Source organism: Haemaphysalis longicornis, unplaced genomic scaffold (assembly GCF_048455015.1).
Source record: "Haemaphysalis longicornis isolate Haplotype H1 unplaced genomic scaffold, Haemaphysalis longicornis Haplotype H1 scaffold_9, whole genome shotgun sequence".
NCBI classification, from domain to species: domain Eukaryota; kingdom Metazoa; phylum Arthropoda; class Arachnida; order Ixodida; family Ixodidae; genus Haemaphysalis; species Haemaphysalis longicornis.
In genome coordinates, this window is record NW_027526460.1 from 73,099,784 (window position 1) to 73,114,746 (window position 14,963).

Here is a 14,963-nt window from a genome sequence, read left to right on the forward strand (position 1 = left end):
CTCGCGATTCAACCTGAAAATAGCCACCTTCTTGCGTGTGCGCACCTAAGCATTATTAGAATGCTGAGGACGTATACGCCAGAAGCAGAAGTGAAGAATGCGGGCGAACACCACATCGTGCTGTGTTTGTCCGCTTTTTATCATCTGCACTGTTTTCAAGACGAATGAACGTAATGAAACACTAAGCCCGCATGAAGAGTCCGATAACCCGCATGAAGAGTCCGATAAAGATGAGTATGAAACACTCCTCAAAACCTAATTTAAAATGTATTCGTTTTGGAGCAGCGAATCAATGTTGTCACTCTGCTCGCCCGGAAGGGTATTGTTCCTGTCTTGCTTCGGCTCATCTCTCGCCATGCAGTAAACCAGTTAAGTTTTCCTTCGGCTTCTTGTCATCGTCCCCAAGGCAGCAACTTTCGCTGGCCACTTTTCACCACGCTACCTCACATGACGGAGGCGACGGAGCCCGGTGTTAAAACACCTTCCCGAATGTAACAACTGGCTGCCAAATTCGTTTATAGGTTGATTTATTTATTTTATTTTATATTTATTTGTTCTATTTTTCTCATGCCACGCACAAGGCAAGACGGCTACCATCACCTTCACCATTAATTATTACTCTCTCTCTCTCTCTCTCTCTCTCTCTCTCTCTCTCTCTCTCTCTCTCTCTCTCTCTCTCTCTCTCTCTCTCTCTCTCGGCTATAAGCCATGCATAACCACCGATACAAGCACCCATTCCTCATCATTACTGCAGGACACCACAGCAGGTGGTGAGAATCCAGCAGCTCGCATTCATCAGCAACCAGATAACTATAAGCACCATTCTAGGAGTGCACAGTCAAGCACGAAGTACAACGGAAACGGTGGAGCGGTTTCCATACAACGCCCAACAGTCTCGACAAACGCGACGCAGCTCTCCACAGTTCGACGTTGCATAACGACTCTCCCATGATGGTCGTTTCCCAATCGAAATAGAGACCAGGTGGCTGTCGTCGTGGTGCCGGCATAAGTGTGCCGCGCACATCAAAGCTGCCTCCCGCCTTCCAAACGTCAGTCATTTCCCTAACAGCACCACCGGCTGCCGTTCACAATGGCTTCGGCGGTTGCTTCTTGGAACACCGGCGGTCGGTCGAGGCGGGGGCATACGACTGTTATTTGCCATTACTTTTGGATTCGACAACAGGATATCAAGGCCGGGATGTGAAAGAGGAGAAAAACTAGAAGCGCGGGGGAACGAAAAAAAAAAAATAAATAACCGCCGGAGAGCAGCCAACCAAAACTGGAAGCCGGCGGGCTTTTTTTATCCGCATTACGTCCATTCGAGCGTAACGCCGTGCGAGAGGCGGAGCTTGCCCAAGGTGACGCACCAATGAACGTCGCCGCTGAGACCGTGAAAGGAGAGGTAGACTGATAAGCAGCCTAATGCCCGGTGTAAATAATGAGACGAAAAGTACGAAGCGCTTCGTAGAAAGGGAACGTGGTCGGACTGCGGAGAGAAAGGACAGAATAAGAAGAAAACAGAAGATAGCCGGGCGACAAATGGCGTTGCGCCCACCACCAGCGGCTTCGGGACTGGTTTTTCGCCGCGCCGAGATGCGAACGCCCTGAGAAAGTCAACCCTCGCAAATACAAACTAAAATGGCGTTTTTTTTTGTTTTTTTTTTTTTCGGGTACGTTGTTTTCTATGCGAGGGATTGTGGCTTCGCCCAGTATGCAGCGTCAGATGCAGCTCGGGAGAAAGTTAAGCGTGTACTATGTCACCTTTTTTTTTTTGCTTTATCACACGTTTCAACCAAAGACGCCTTCGGGGACAGGTTTCCGCTAACAACCACGACTTGAGCAGTCATTTTCCATGCTGAACGCGTTTCACACTCGTCGGAAAACAAAAAGCTAAAACAAAGCCGGGGGATTTTTAAACATTTCGGCGAACTTGAACACAACAGAACCCACACTGGTTCACAACAATCCTAAATACTTTTTTTGTTTGCATTCGTTTACGTGCATGACATACCATTAACTCAACTTTAAAAAAATCTACTCGGGTACAACTTAAAAACGGCGACGGAAGTTTCCGCTGTGCCTCATCACCGCAGCCGGATGTTACTCCGCGCGGCGCAAGTAGTGCGTTACTAGGAATATTTTGAACATGGCAAGAGCCATTTTCGTTATATTTTGGGCTTAATATGCTCATAGACTGCCGCAGCGACGACAAACAAACTACGTGAGAAAAGGCAGACGATATCACGCATTCATTGCAATCTCCGTTCAAAGCGCGCGCGCCCGTTGACATCTGGGTCCGTCGCTTAGGCGGAGTGATATCGTACATGACCTATTGCCGCTCTTAACTGGTTCCCAAGTATAGAAACCGACACACCCCCAATTAGGCCACATCTGTACGCACATACTCAACAGGAAATTGAGGAGTTAACGATACCGACTTTTTAAGAAAAAAATACCTTGCACCCGTTCCGCGCGCATCTTAAACGCGATATTAGATTCATTATTATCGTAAATCTTTACTATGAGGATACTGGTGGCTCCAACGCCACAGCAACCCACCGCGAAAGTCCCCAGAGACGGAAACGCACCCAGGGGTACACACACACTCCGCCTGTTTACCCAAGCACCCTTGCGCTGAGGCCCCCCGCGAAATTTGAGCCGGATGCGCTCCTTTTCCCGGAGCTTTCGCAATGGATAGACGGAAAACAGGCGCTCCCTCTCTGCGACGCCTAGTGCTGATGTACCGACGCTTTGTCACGGGGGTTCAGCGACCCTTTCTGGGCTCGTCTCCGGGCGCGGGAACTTCCAAAGTTGTTTTGTCCTTGGCGACGTTCCTCCAAGCGCTCGGAATGAAACAGTTGTGGTAATCAAGGTTTCGCTATGTGCACTGACAATCAATCTGGTTGCCAACCTTATCCCAAATTATGGTATTTATACAAAACACAAGGCGTTGCATTACGTCGATGCACCCGTAAGTCACATTTAAAAAAAAATCAGTAATACAAGGTGGTGGTGATGGTTTACTCGAATTACTCGAATGTCGCTTAAACATTTATGTAGATGCGATAAATAGGAAGAGGCGTAACAGCCTCGCGTCGCGCTAGTTGCACACAGATTAGCTAGCGTACATGTACGGTCATGAAATGACGCGCCCAGTTTTTTGGGGATCATGCTAGAAAAACCAGAGATAAGAAGAATGCCAGTACGAAGCCCGAAAAGCCGAGTTGTCTACAGCATAGTTAATGGCTCGAATCGCCACAACGAAAGAAATTAAGGTAACCGCTTCGGCAGGCTGTATCGCGCTGGCCATAATAGAGTAACCCGCTGCATCATAAATACCACTTTTTATTACCCGATCGCTCCAATTACAGCGAGGACAACCATCAAGTTTTGAACACGCCTAAGCACACGCGGCCGAACAAAGCGTAGCCGAACAAGGTTACCTTCGGCAAAGGCTAACCGCTTCAAAAAATACTCAAAACGCCGCTAAGCACGTCATAACGTGCGCTACTAGTCCAAGGGCAGCGGGGAAAAATGAATCTCCTCCGTGCCGAGCAGATAAGAGATCGCCGGGACGACGTTGTTCAGTTTTAAAAATACGCTAAGAACAGGGCCCGGAAAAACTTGGGAAGGGTGGGGCGAAATTACGGCCGCAGGTGACTTTCAAATACTTTCAAACGGAGCAAGAAAAGCGCCCGGAACTTCCTCGCATCCTGTCTTCATAATTTCTTTGTTTCTGTTCTTTCCGGACGTCCCCGATAGGCGAAGAAGAGGAGGGTACGGCGAGCAAATTTCAGAGTCCTCCCGCGAAGTTCACTGCTTCGAAAGTGCACGACTCGCTTGGTCTCGCTTGTTATTCCACCAAAGCGTGGCCTATGAGGGCGTCATTAGGACACATTACCGCGCCGGGATCCCCTTCCCGCATCCTCCTCGGAGAAGGAGGAGGCATCGCGACGAGCTCGAGATCGTCTCGGAAGATAGAAGGCCGCGCTGCAACAACGCTCGCCTTGCAAGGGCAGCGCACTCCAGGGCGCCTGGAGAGGGCGCGCCATTCGTTGAGGACAGCTTCGCCGGTGTTCCTTCCTCCCCCGACGGCGCAGAAGACTAAGAGCACGGGGCTTAAGGAACTCGGGGTTGCTAAAGGCCATCGCTTATCTTCTGTTCCCTGCTGCCCCGTGAGGCTGATGGAGAGATACAAGACCCGCGGCAACGTCCCCCAGGGAGCCTTATGAGGGAATTGGCTCAGCTGACGAAGAGGAACATTCCAACGGTATCATCGCTGGCGAAAAAGAACTGGATAGAAGAGGAGGAAAAACAAACGGGCGGATAAACCAGAAGGTGAAACAGACGTCAGCTACCCCAACCTTTGTCGATGAGAAAAAAATGTGCTATTTCTGCTTTTATTTAGCCGGGTCGTCACTTCGCTCGAAGGCTTTATTGGAACTGCAGCGTCTGGGCAACGCGTGGTGCTGCGGGTCTCGGGTGCACTTCACAGCGCCCAATTCCTTTCCTTCTTTCAAAGGTTTTATTGGAAATGTAGTGTACCCACTGAAATGCTTTGTTCCATTTTTTACAGTCTCTCTCTCTCTCTCTCTCTCTCTCTCTCTCTCTCTCTCTCTCTCTCTCTCTCTCTCTCTCTCTCTCTCTCTCTCTCTCCCACACACACACACACACACACACTCACACACACACACACACGCACGCACGCACGCACGCACACGCACACACACACACACACACACACACACACACACACACAAACACACAAAACGGTAGTAGTATCTGGCCACACCACCGCGAAATTCGAAAACCCTAGCGTCTTCATTTACATAATAACCTCCAGCCGAAACTCCTAAGTGCCTCGCGAGCAACGTTTACGCATAAAAGACTTCGACATACCGCTCGACAACAATGAACGACGTATAGACCGGCATCGCGCCGTGTGTACTCAAAGAAGAGGTCGGCTACTCCACGCGAGACGAATTTATTGAGCGTCTTCGAGCGGAAAAAACGGCAGGCAAAACCAGAGCGGCGCAGAACAAGAGCGACGGACGGGAGACGAAAAGAGGAGGTCGTCATCCGCGAAGGCAGAGTATTCGGGGAGCGCGCTCAAGACCCACGCCTGACAGTCCTGCGTAAACGAAGCAGGCAGGCGAGGCATCATAGTCGTCCGTCAGCGATCAGCCGCTATCATCGCGTGCCCCAAAGCGTGGAAGAATGAAGCACTTCCTGCGCGGCGGCAGCGGAGGGGGCTTAGTTTGATAGCTCGCGTGTCGCCGAGGAGGCCTAAGAGCATCTAGCCAGACGCCTCTTGCGCGCCTGCCTCCTCTTTCTCGAGCGCATTCAGGCGCCAGTGCTTTCAGCAATATATATATATATATATATATATATATATATATATATATATATATATATATATATATATATACGCACGAGATGACGTAGAATAATAAAGACTCCCCTCACTCAACAAGGCAAAGTGGTGGTGCACATAAACGAATGTGTACTAAATTCAGGCCCGCGGGCGGTATTTTAGAAACAAGCCACGACGCCGCCTTGCGTGTACGTCAACGGGGACCGCATTTGTGTCTCGGGTGACTCCGAGCGGCAGGAGCGCCGTTGGGAGCTGCTCTTTAATAAAAGGCCCATTTGTGTTGTCGATGCGCGCGGCCAGGCGAAAGATAGGAACAAAAGAGAGACTTTATTTTTCCGCCAGGCTCGATGAAAGCGTATATTGAGCAGGCATTTGCCAGGGTTATGTCGGAAAAAGCGTTATTGGAAGAAGGCTACGTTGCAAGCCGCGTTGAAGCATTATTTATTTTGTTTTTCTTCGCGGAGTTTTGTTTTACTACGGGAACGACGGATGGGAGAAGTTTTTGTTTACCTCGGGATTCCACGAAACGGCGAGAGAATGCGGTGTTCGTGGTGATGCCCACAACTCCGGCCCGTACAATAGAAACTGTTTAGGGCCTAGCAAACGCATACGACGAAATAGATTCATTGTTTCTTTTTTTTTTTTTTTTTTTGCGTTCAGAAACATGGCTCGAAGCTGTGTAAATTTATGTACTTTTCTTACGGAGTGTTGGCACGTGTAGCACACATATGAACACCTTTCGCGCGGGCAGTTAGCACCCAGGCGCGTTTGGAAGCCCAACTGGACATCAGGCTATCCCACCTGATGTCTAGGACTGACTACCGTATTTTCGCGCGTTATAACCCGCCTCTGCATATAATCCGCACCCCCGCATCCACGCCTGCCGGAAACGAAAAAAAAAATCCTCGCGTATTGCCCCCACATTCGATACAGGAAAGCTGCACCAAAGCTACTGCTCAAGAAACACATCACGTACTATGTAGACAGAAAAAGCGTATATTTAGCAAGCACTATAATACACTGCCCGATAGGCGAAAGTCACAATTCGCTCAGTGTCACTGTTCTCGCTAGTGCTATCACTTGAGCCGCAGTCGTCACTGTTGCACACAAGGTCATCTTCACGGCACAACGCGCATTGCCGTGAAGCTGAACTAAAGGAGAAACCCCGGGTATTATCCGCACTACTACTTTGACACCAAAATTTTCGCATTTTTGGTGCCAATTATACGTGCGAAATTACGGTATTTATTCTTGCCCCACAGTAGAGAACCGCGCAACTGGTCCACACCATACAACGCTGTGGCAATGCTTACTGGGCGAGTTAGGCTTAACCACGATCGAAAATCACCAATAAGAGCGCTTGCTCCCAACCTTATTTGCGTCGGCGCACACGTTATCTCCGACCGTGCCACTCAATGTTACCTCTGTTAGACGCGCGCCAGTTTTTGTCGCTATTGCAGAGCCATTGTAGACTCCTTCTTAACCTCGGCTGGTCTGTCTATTTACCGTACTCAACCAAAACGTTTACACCGTTGTTTAAGCGTTTCGTCTAGAAAGACGTCCGCTATCAACTTTCTTCAAACAGACACTTGTTTACACAGTGCCGTCGCGTGACAACAGCGCAAACGTGGCGACAGTTAAACAAAAATCTTCACCTCTTGCTACACGCTAACGGAAGCGCAGTTAGTCATACCTGACAACGGCAGCGCCGACCCTTCGCGCGCCAAATTCAAACTCAAACGGAAAGGTGAGAACAAAACTGCCCTCAAACGCGTTAGGAACTAGCCACCCTCCACGACGGGCAAATAACGCGCGCTTGTACACATTCCGAGTCTGAAATTGCGCACGCGCGCGCTCCCGGCACCAACTCCCGGCGGACATTTTAAAAGGGCTAAGCTCCGCGCGCAGTGACATCGAACAAGCCGCCCCTTCTGCGAGCGGGAGTTAATCTTCGTGACGCTATACGCACGGTGAGGAGGAAGACGACGAGGTGGAGGAGATCGCGCTCCGGTTCACCGCCGTGGCTCGAAACCCCCAGACGACGGGCCGCTCCGCTCCCCGCATTTCCCCCCGACTCTTCGGCGGCAACGAAGCAAGCCTTTTGGCTGGCGGCACGCTTCGTCAGAGCTCGCGCGCAGACCCGACCGAGCGCGACCGGGAACTGGCGCGAGTCCGTTCTGCACCCCCCCCCCCTTCCCCCCCCCCCTCCTCCCCCGCCTTCGGAAGAGCGAAATGCGCTGACCCGCTCCTTCTCCCGCGACTGACTGCACTTTCTGCGGTTTCGCGTGGGTGAAGATATCCGAAATTTTACGGAAAAAAAGAAGCGTCTAGCGTCGTCGAAGGAGCAGCGAAATGTGTGACGTACCTTTGTGTACTTTAGAGCAACTGCTGTGGCCGGCGACGGAGGCGATATTTTGAACGCCGTTGGATTAATCCGTGCCCCTATTCGAAGTTGGATGAACTTGCCGAGGCGTACTCACTGCACGCATTCTTGGGCGACTGCGACATGAACGTCTTTTAAGAACGCGGAATCGAAGCATCGGAACCCGGAGTTCGAAAACGATTAAAAACCTTGATTACGATTAAACGATTAAATAAAAACGATTACATCTCTTGATTAAACGGTTAAAGAATGATGAAAAATTAGCCTTGATAATCGTCCCTTTTGCAAAAACTGCAACTTAGGCTTCACTGCAGGGTTTGCTACCCAGTATGACGCCTTCTGCGATGCTCAAAGCAAGCAAGCTCCGGTGAACAATGGGTTTTAGGGCGTGGCATTAAGCATTGCAAGCGTACGAGTGTATTTGCTAGTTCGAAGGAGCTTACACGACCAACCTTGTTGTTGCTGCAAGGAGCAGGGCGTGTTGTCGTGTTAGGCAGGCGAGTATTGCGGAGAAGCCAACAGCATTTTGCAGGGGGTGTACGACCTTTCGAACTCTACGCAGTGGTACTATAGGCGCTGATTTTCGTTCTGGGTATGCAGGCAAGCCTCGTTAGGAGGAGGAGGAGGATGGTATGGGAGTGTTCGGCAAACCCCAAAATTCCAAGAATCGCGCACCCTTCCCGTGAGCAGTGGGAGAAGGAGCTGTCCAGCTCCGGTCTCGATTCCCAGCTTAGGCGGGTGGAAAGGGCCGTAGCGGCAGGGGTCTCAATAGAGTCCTGGACTGAGGGCCCCACACCACATTACTATGCTCCCAATAAAGTTTATCCTCCTCATTTGAATCATTAAGCACGTCGAAACGTATTTTGCTTGTTCTATTTAACGAGTTATGCGTTACTTAATGTATTAGCCGGTTGTGGGTAGCACACACATAACATACAATGGGCTCGTTTCAAAGCGCGCGCACGGGCTTTAGCGTGCGCAAGAATTTCTTGCGGTTGACCCGCTTGTCATGTTCGAAACTCCACCGTTCCAGAAAAAAAGCAAGCTCCCGCATCGCTTTTAAACACCTTAGTCCGCGACGAGAGGCGGATATCCTCGGCTATTCAAATACCACGTAGGCTGCCTGTCTGCGACTTCTTTGTGCCCGGTCAGCGCTGCAGCTGCGGTGGGCTTGTCGGCGCCGCGGAAAGCCGAGTCAAGCCTAGCCAAGCCGACGGGGGTGGCGGTGGACGTTCACGCGATACGAGCTTCGCCTCCGGCCGGCCGGTCCGGACAAGACGAGACCGCCGTGGCGGCGGCGGCGGCAAAAGCTCTCCGCCTGCGAGCAGCGGGCGACAGGCGTGAAATGCGATTTTATAATCCCGACGACCCCCGGATTCTCCGAACTCGCCGAGCGCCCGTCGCCGCCGCTCCCCGCCCATGTCTGACAGCAGCACGCCAGTCCACCCCCCTCCAACCTCTTCGGCGCTCACAGGCGTCCGGGGGACGCGGTGGTTATTTGGTGGCGCTGCATTTGGTGGCAGAGGGAACTTCGAAAAGGCCTGGTGACAGCACGTGCAGCTCGTATGCCGTCAAACACGCACATGTCGATTTCTGACATTAGAGAGTTTTAGCATAGCGGCTCCCGTACGCTACGCAAAGGTTAGCGGGTAGCGGGAGCGGACTGCGCATGCGCGCGCGGAGAGTGCGAGGAGGTTGCCCCTCAGCGGAGGGAAAGAGCGGGCATGGCGAAGGCAGGCCGCGCGGAACTAATCCACCCCACCGTGACGAATTTGCTCTCCCCAGTCGCGCCCCGCTACCCGCCGCCGTAGCGTTAGCGGACGGAGCACGATATGCTAAAACTCTCTATTAGAGAGTTTTAGCATAGCGGCTCCCGTACGCTACGCTAAGGTTAGCGGGTAGCGGGACCGGACTGCGCATGCGCGCGCGGGGAGTGCGAGGAGGTTGCCCCTCAGCGGAGGGAAAGAGCGGGCATGGCGAAGGCAGGCCGCGCGGAACTAATCCATCCCACCGTGACGAATTTGCTCTCCCCAGTCGCGCCCCGCTACCCGCCGCCGTAGCGTTAGCGGACGGAGCACGCTATGCTAAAACTCTCTATTTACACCTATAGCGTCACCAACTGAACTTTTTGAAGGACACAAGTCTTTGCGACTTTTGGTAATTGGCCTCGAATAGTTTTAGAAGGTTCCACTCAAGAGGAGCGATTTTCCCGCAAGCCTCGCAAGGCCAGGTCCACCCGTTTGATCACAACTGACCCATTCACCTCACACAAATACGATCGGTCCTTCCCCTTTTTTTACTGTAAATCTTCCATTTCATACACAGTAAACCTCGTCACAACGAAATCACTTTATTCGAGCTGTTTAATTATTAAAGGGACACTGAAGTGATATGTAAACATTGCGGGATTACTTGCGCAAATTGTAGTCCGGAGTCCCCAGGCCATGTTTCGGCCACCCTGGGCGCGTTTACGCGATTTTATTTAGTAGAAAAATTAATTCGAAAATGCTGTCCTCCTCTCTTTACGCTCGCCCATTTTCTGCGGCGTTTTCGTGTGACGTCAGGAGGGGATAAGCTGGCAATTGGCTGCGCCTGGCTGCGCTACTGCACGGTTCCCCGGCCTTCAGACAGAGTCAGTCGGCCCAGCGTTTCGTCCGCCGGCTGCCGACGGGTCGTCGCAATTCGTTCGCTCAGTTGAAACGAAGCCAGGACACGTTTGTGAATGGTAGAATTTGCCTTTCTTTACTTGGTTAGTTTGTACACTGTATCTAGCTCCAAGTCAAGGTCGCTTCACGCAAGCGCTGCACAAGCGCACATGCGACGCTTCGCTGACTGGTATGCCAGTAGGAAAATATAAGGCCTCTTGAAGGCGGGAGAAGAGTCAGCGAAGTCAATATAGGTACTAAGGAAATAAAATCAACTGATATTTTTACCGTACAGCGTAAACCTAGGGTGCGGGAAGCACTTTTTTGCGCTGGGCGAACAAGCACAGCGGTCAGCAGCACGACTACGCATCTGCGAACGCTTTTCCGTCTACGAAATGCAATTGCTAGACGTGAGCTATTGTGGAAACTCGGGCGACGCTTACTGCACGAGCGCAATACAACAAATAGTCACCTAAGCTGCTTGAAATGCCAAAACTAAGGAAAAGTGTAAACTGGTTGTACAATATATACCCTATATTACCCATGCCAGCGGAGCCCGCTTCGTGGTCGAGCGGTCTGAGTTGCTAGGTATGCCACCGCAAGTATTTTGGAAGTCACGAGTTCGAATCCCCGCGGGTACGTGCTTTTTTTTTTTTTTTTGTAAGTTAACCTTTTCGTTTTCCGCCGATGTTTTCTATATTGAGTTCACCTTTTTTTGGGCCGCAACGTTCATGGCCCCACGAACTAGTTCACAAAACGCGTGCAGGCTGGCACTGGCGCGCTAGCGAGTTCTCGTTGGCGTGCTGTTGCCATAAGCACCGACTGCTTGCAGGCAGTGGGCACAGGCCAGAATGAACAGACCCTTGGCCTGGTGCGAACACGCTTTTTACGACACATGCATGAGGGAGGCAAGCTGCAAATATGGGGAAAAAGCGCATGACATTTGAGCGTCTGCGGGTACGCGGAGGGCGTTCATGCAGTGCGTAGGTTTCGGCTAGTGAATGCTACGATTCCAATCCGTCCTAGGAGGCTTATCTTTATGCATTTTTACAGCTGACAACATGGCAGAAGCGTGGTACGATGATTACTGAGTTATTGAGAATGCCCATCCAACAACGCCAACGGTTGTGTTTTACAGAACCGAAACCGAAACTTGTTTGGTTGCTCACCTTGGGTACCGTCCAATCACGGTGCCCGCTCCTCCTAACGTCACAGCTTTAGTTGGTGCGGCCGCCGCAAATCGCGCATGGTAGTTTTTCTTCTTTCGCGCTTTGTAAAATAATTACCGATTTGTCAACCGAATAAACGATGAAAAGTGTGCTAATTTGAGCCAGTCTACGCAGTGCAAGCAAAAACGGGAGCTTGACAAATTCACTTCAGTGTCCCTTTAATCTGCGCCCCAGTGTATGAAAGCAAACCACACCCATTTAAGCAATGTATCACTTATTGCGAAGCAAGTTTCCTATATCGAAAACTTCGTTACAGCGACGGTTTACTGTATCAAATTATCGGCTACTTTGTTCAATATATCCTCGTTCGATGCAAACCGACGCCACGTCGATGATTTTTAGCGTTATCTAGTTCCCAGTGCTCTCCAAAACGACGCGGCCGCCCGGCACACGTGCGGTAAGCCAGTTGTTTGAAAGAATGAAAGAAACAACTGAAAACTAAATGAAACCATAATCGTACTACCTTGCAACTAAAAGCAAGCTCCGACGCCATGTGAGGCAGCAATGTATGAGCGCAGGTGTGTACGAGTGGAGCAATTTCGCACAGTGACAGCCGAGATGCACAAAAAAAAGGGCTACGCAATCGTTCGCCCACACATAATGCATAAGCTTCAGCTGTCGGTTGAGTTAGCATTTAAAATATCATTATATACACAAAGCCACAGATCATACCTCAGACTTTTTTAGCATTTCTTGGTCTTTTCTTCTTTTTTGCCGGTCTCTTGGGAGGTTACGGCTCATCAGAGTGCTCTGTTTTCGCGAAACGCGCACATGTTCTTGTGTTAAAATGCTGTTCAAATCAATTTATATTGCTTGACTTTCAACTTCATCATGCCCTTCTCCATGACATTGGCTTTCCCTCCTACGCAGGTGTCTGAAGCAAAGTACCCTTTACAGGGGGGTTTGTGGATGGTGCGACGACAAGTCGAGGTCGCTCTTCATACGCAGCTATCGTTGTAAAAGCACCACCCTGTGGAATCCTGTCCACCTGCTAGTTTGTTGAAGAGACGAAAGAAGTATATGCACCAATATGCACTGAATAAAGAACGTGTCGCACTGACTAAGGTGCCAAGGAATATGTCCCAGAGAGCTCCCCATTCCGGGCGGTTTGAAACCGAAGATATCGCTAATTTTACCGTTATTCGACGCTAATACACTCGAGAATTGGAAATTAAAAAGGACACGAAAATCTCCAAGCTTCCTAAGTGGCGCAGCTCTGCCTAAGACGGGCACTGCCACGCTGCATATTCAGTTCACTTTTTCTAAGACTTTTTTTTTTTTTTTTTGAAGTTTCACTCCCGTGTCCCGTAGCGCGCTCAAAACCAAGAATAAAAATACCCTAATCCTCAATGTCTTCGAACCCAACGGAAGAAAGTTTCGACGAGCAGCGAGAAAAATTACCAAGCTTAGGCCCACAACATGCATAATTCAAAGCGGAAAGAGCGACGCGACTGCGCTAGAGCAAAAAAAAAAAAAAAAATTAAATCCACGCGCGCCTCGTAAGCACACCCCCACGACGCAAAACTCTCAGCGAAAAATCTGGCGACCGTGATGTAATTCCAGCGGGAAGATCATCTTCCTCTAAGCTTTTTCTACGACGGCGGAGGCGGAGAGAAGCGCAGGGAGATAGGTGCTGGGACATGCCAGGGGGGAAAAGATGACGAATGACGCGAGCTTAATCCCTCGTTAATCTCGTTCTGGGCGGCCCCATCTCGAGGGGAAGAGGCTACAGCAGGCAGGTATGCGTGTATGCACGCGCGCGCTGGCCGAGCCTATAGCGCGCAGTCATGCGTTGCCTGTCCTCAGCGCGGACGCGTCGCTTGCAGCCAGGCGCGCCGCGTCTCGTAGGAACGCGCAGAATTGCGCGATTGGAAACGTGCTTCCTCGCGACAGCCGTGGCTTAAGTCGGCTCGAAGCAATCAGAAGAAACAAAAAAAAAACGTATCTCTCGAGCGACTCCGACGAAACCTGTCTGTGCACGAATGGCGGGCTCTGCAACGCCTTTTGAACGCAGGTTAGGCCGTGGACTATTATTACTTCTTGATAAGATATTACCGCTCTTCTTTTAGGCTGTGTACGCGCAGCTGAATATATGCAGCGCTACGAATACACGGCCAGCGCTTTGGTCCGCTGCTCCTGGTGCTGCACCAGCCAAATCCAGTAACAGCGTTAAGTACTAGATACCTGCCGCGGTGGATCAGTGGCTAAGGCGTCGTGCTGCTGAGCACGAGGACGCGGGTTCGATTCCTGGCCGCGGCGGCCACTTTTCTAATGGAGGCGAAAAGCAAAAACAGCCGTGTGTACGAGATTTCGGTGCACGTTAAAGATCCTCAGGTGGTCAAATTGAAACAGAGCCCTCAACTACGGCGCGCCTCATCGCCCGTGAAGCGTCTGCGCGTTAAACCCCATAATCAGTCAATCAATCAATCAACTAACTAATAAATATTACAAAAAAGAGAAAGAAGGAGTGGTAAATTGGTCTACGACAAGTTCCGTCAGACGCGAAATTCGCGACGACGCCAATCAATGATGACAACCTTTAGCAAGCCAACACACACAGAGAGAGAGAGAGAGAGAGAGAGAGAGAGAGAGAGAGAGAGAGAGAGAGAGAGAGAGAGAGAGAGAGAGAGAGAGAGGGGGGGAGAGAGAGGGAGGGAGAGAGAGAGAGAGAGAGAGAGAGAGAGAGAGAGAGAGAGAGAGAGAGAGAGAGAGAGAGAGAGAGAGAGAGAGAGAGAGAGAGAGAGAGAGAGAGAGAGACTTTATTTGGCTCAAAAAGTTTGAGCGTCGGAAATCAGCGAATCGGGCTGAAACACTCCTGGTTCGGTATCAGAACTATTCCAGCGACACGCGAGTCAGAGTACATAAACGTTTCTACGGCTATCAGATACGCCTCCGATTCATGTGTTTACCGTGTACTGCGCGTTAACAGACGATCGTTCGCACGGCATTCGATACACTGCTAATGCGCCCCCACGCAGCGAGAAACCGCACGCGCGCGCACACACGTATCGCTGTGTCTTACCTCAGCTATAGAATGCGCGCTGACAAGATCGCACTTCCTGCGGCCATCCTCCAGATCAGGGATGTTCGCAGACAAGGGCACGTTTGCTTCACGCAGACGACGCCAACCAAGCGCTCACCGTTGGCAGCTCGCTCGCTCAGCGCGCGAGCCGACGACGCTATAATCCTATTGTCGGAGGCGCACGCCGACAGCGCCACGTGGAGTGAGGTAGTAGTGGCGTGCGCTTCATCTAGCGCGCACGACGTCTTTCCGGCACTCTCCGTCTCACTTCGCAAGGCGCACGTGCGGATTCAGCAAAGCGGAGATCATC

At 51.0% G+C, this 14,963-nt stretch overlaps 1 protein-coding gene across 1 annotated transcript in view; it reads right to left on the bottom strand.

Annotated features, from left to right (window-relative positions):
* Plexb (plexin B) overlaps positions 1-14,963 on the bottom strand; it is a gene marked incomplete in the record, with an annotated part of 139,820 nt that overhangs the window by 59,031 nt on the left and 65,826 nt on the right.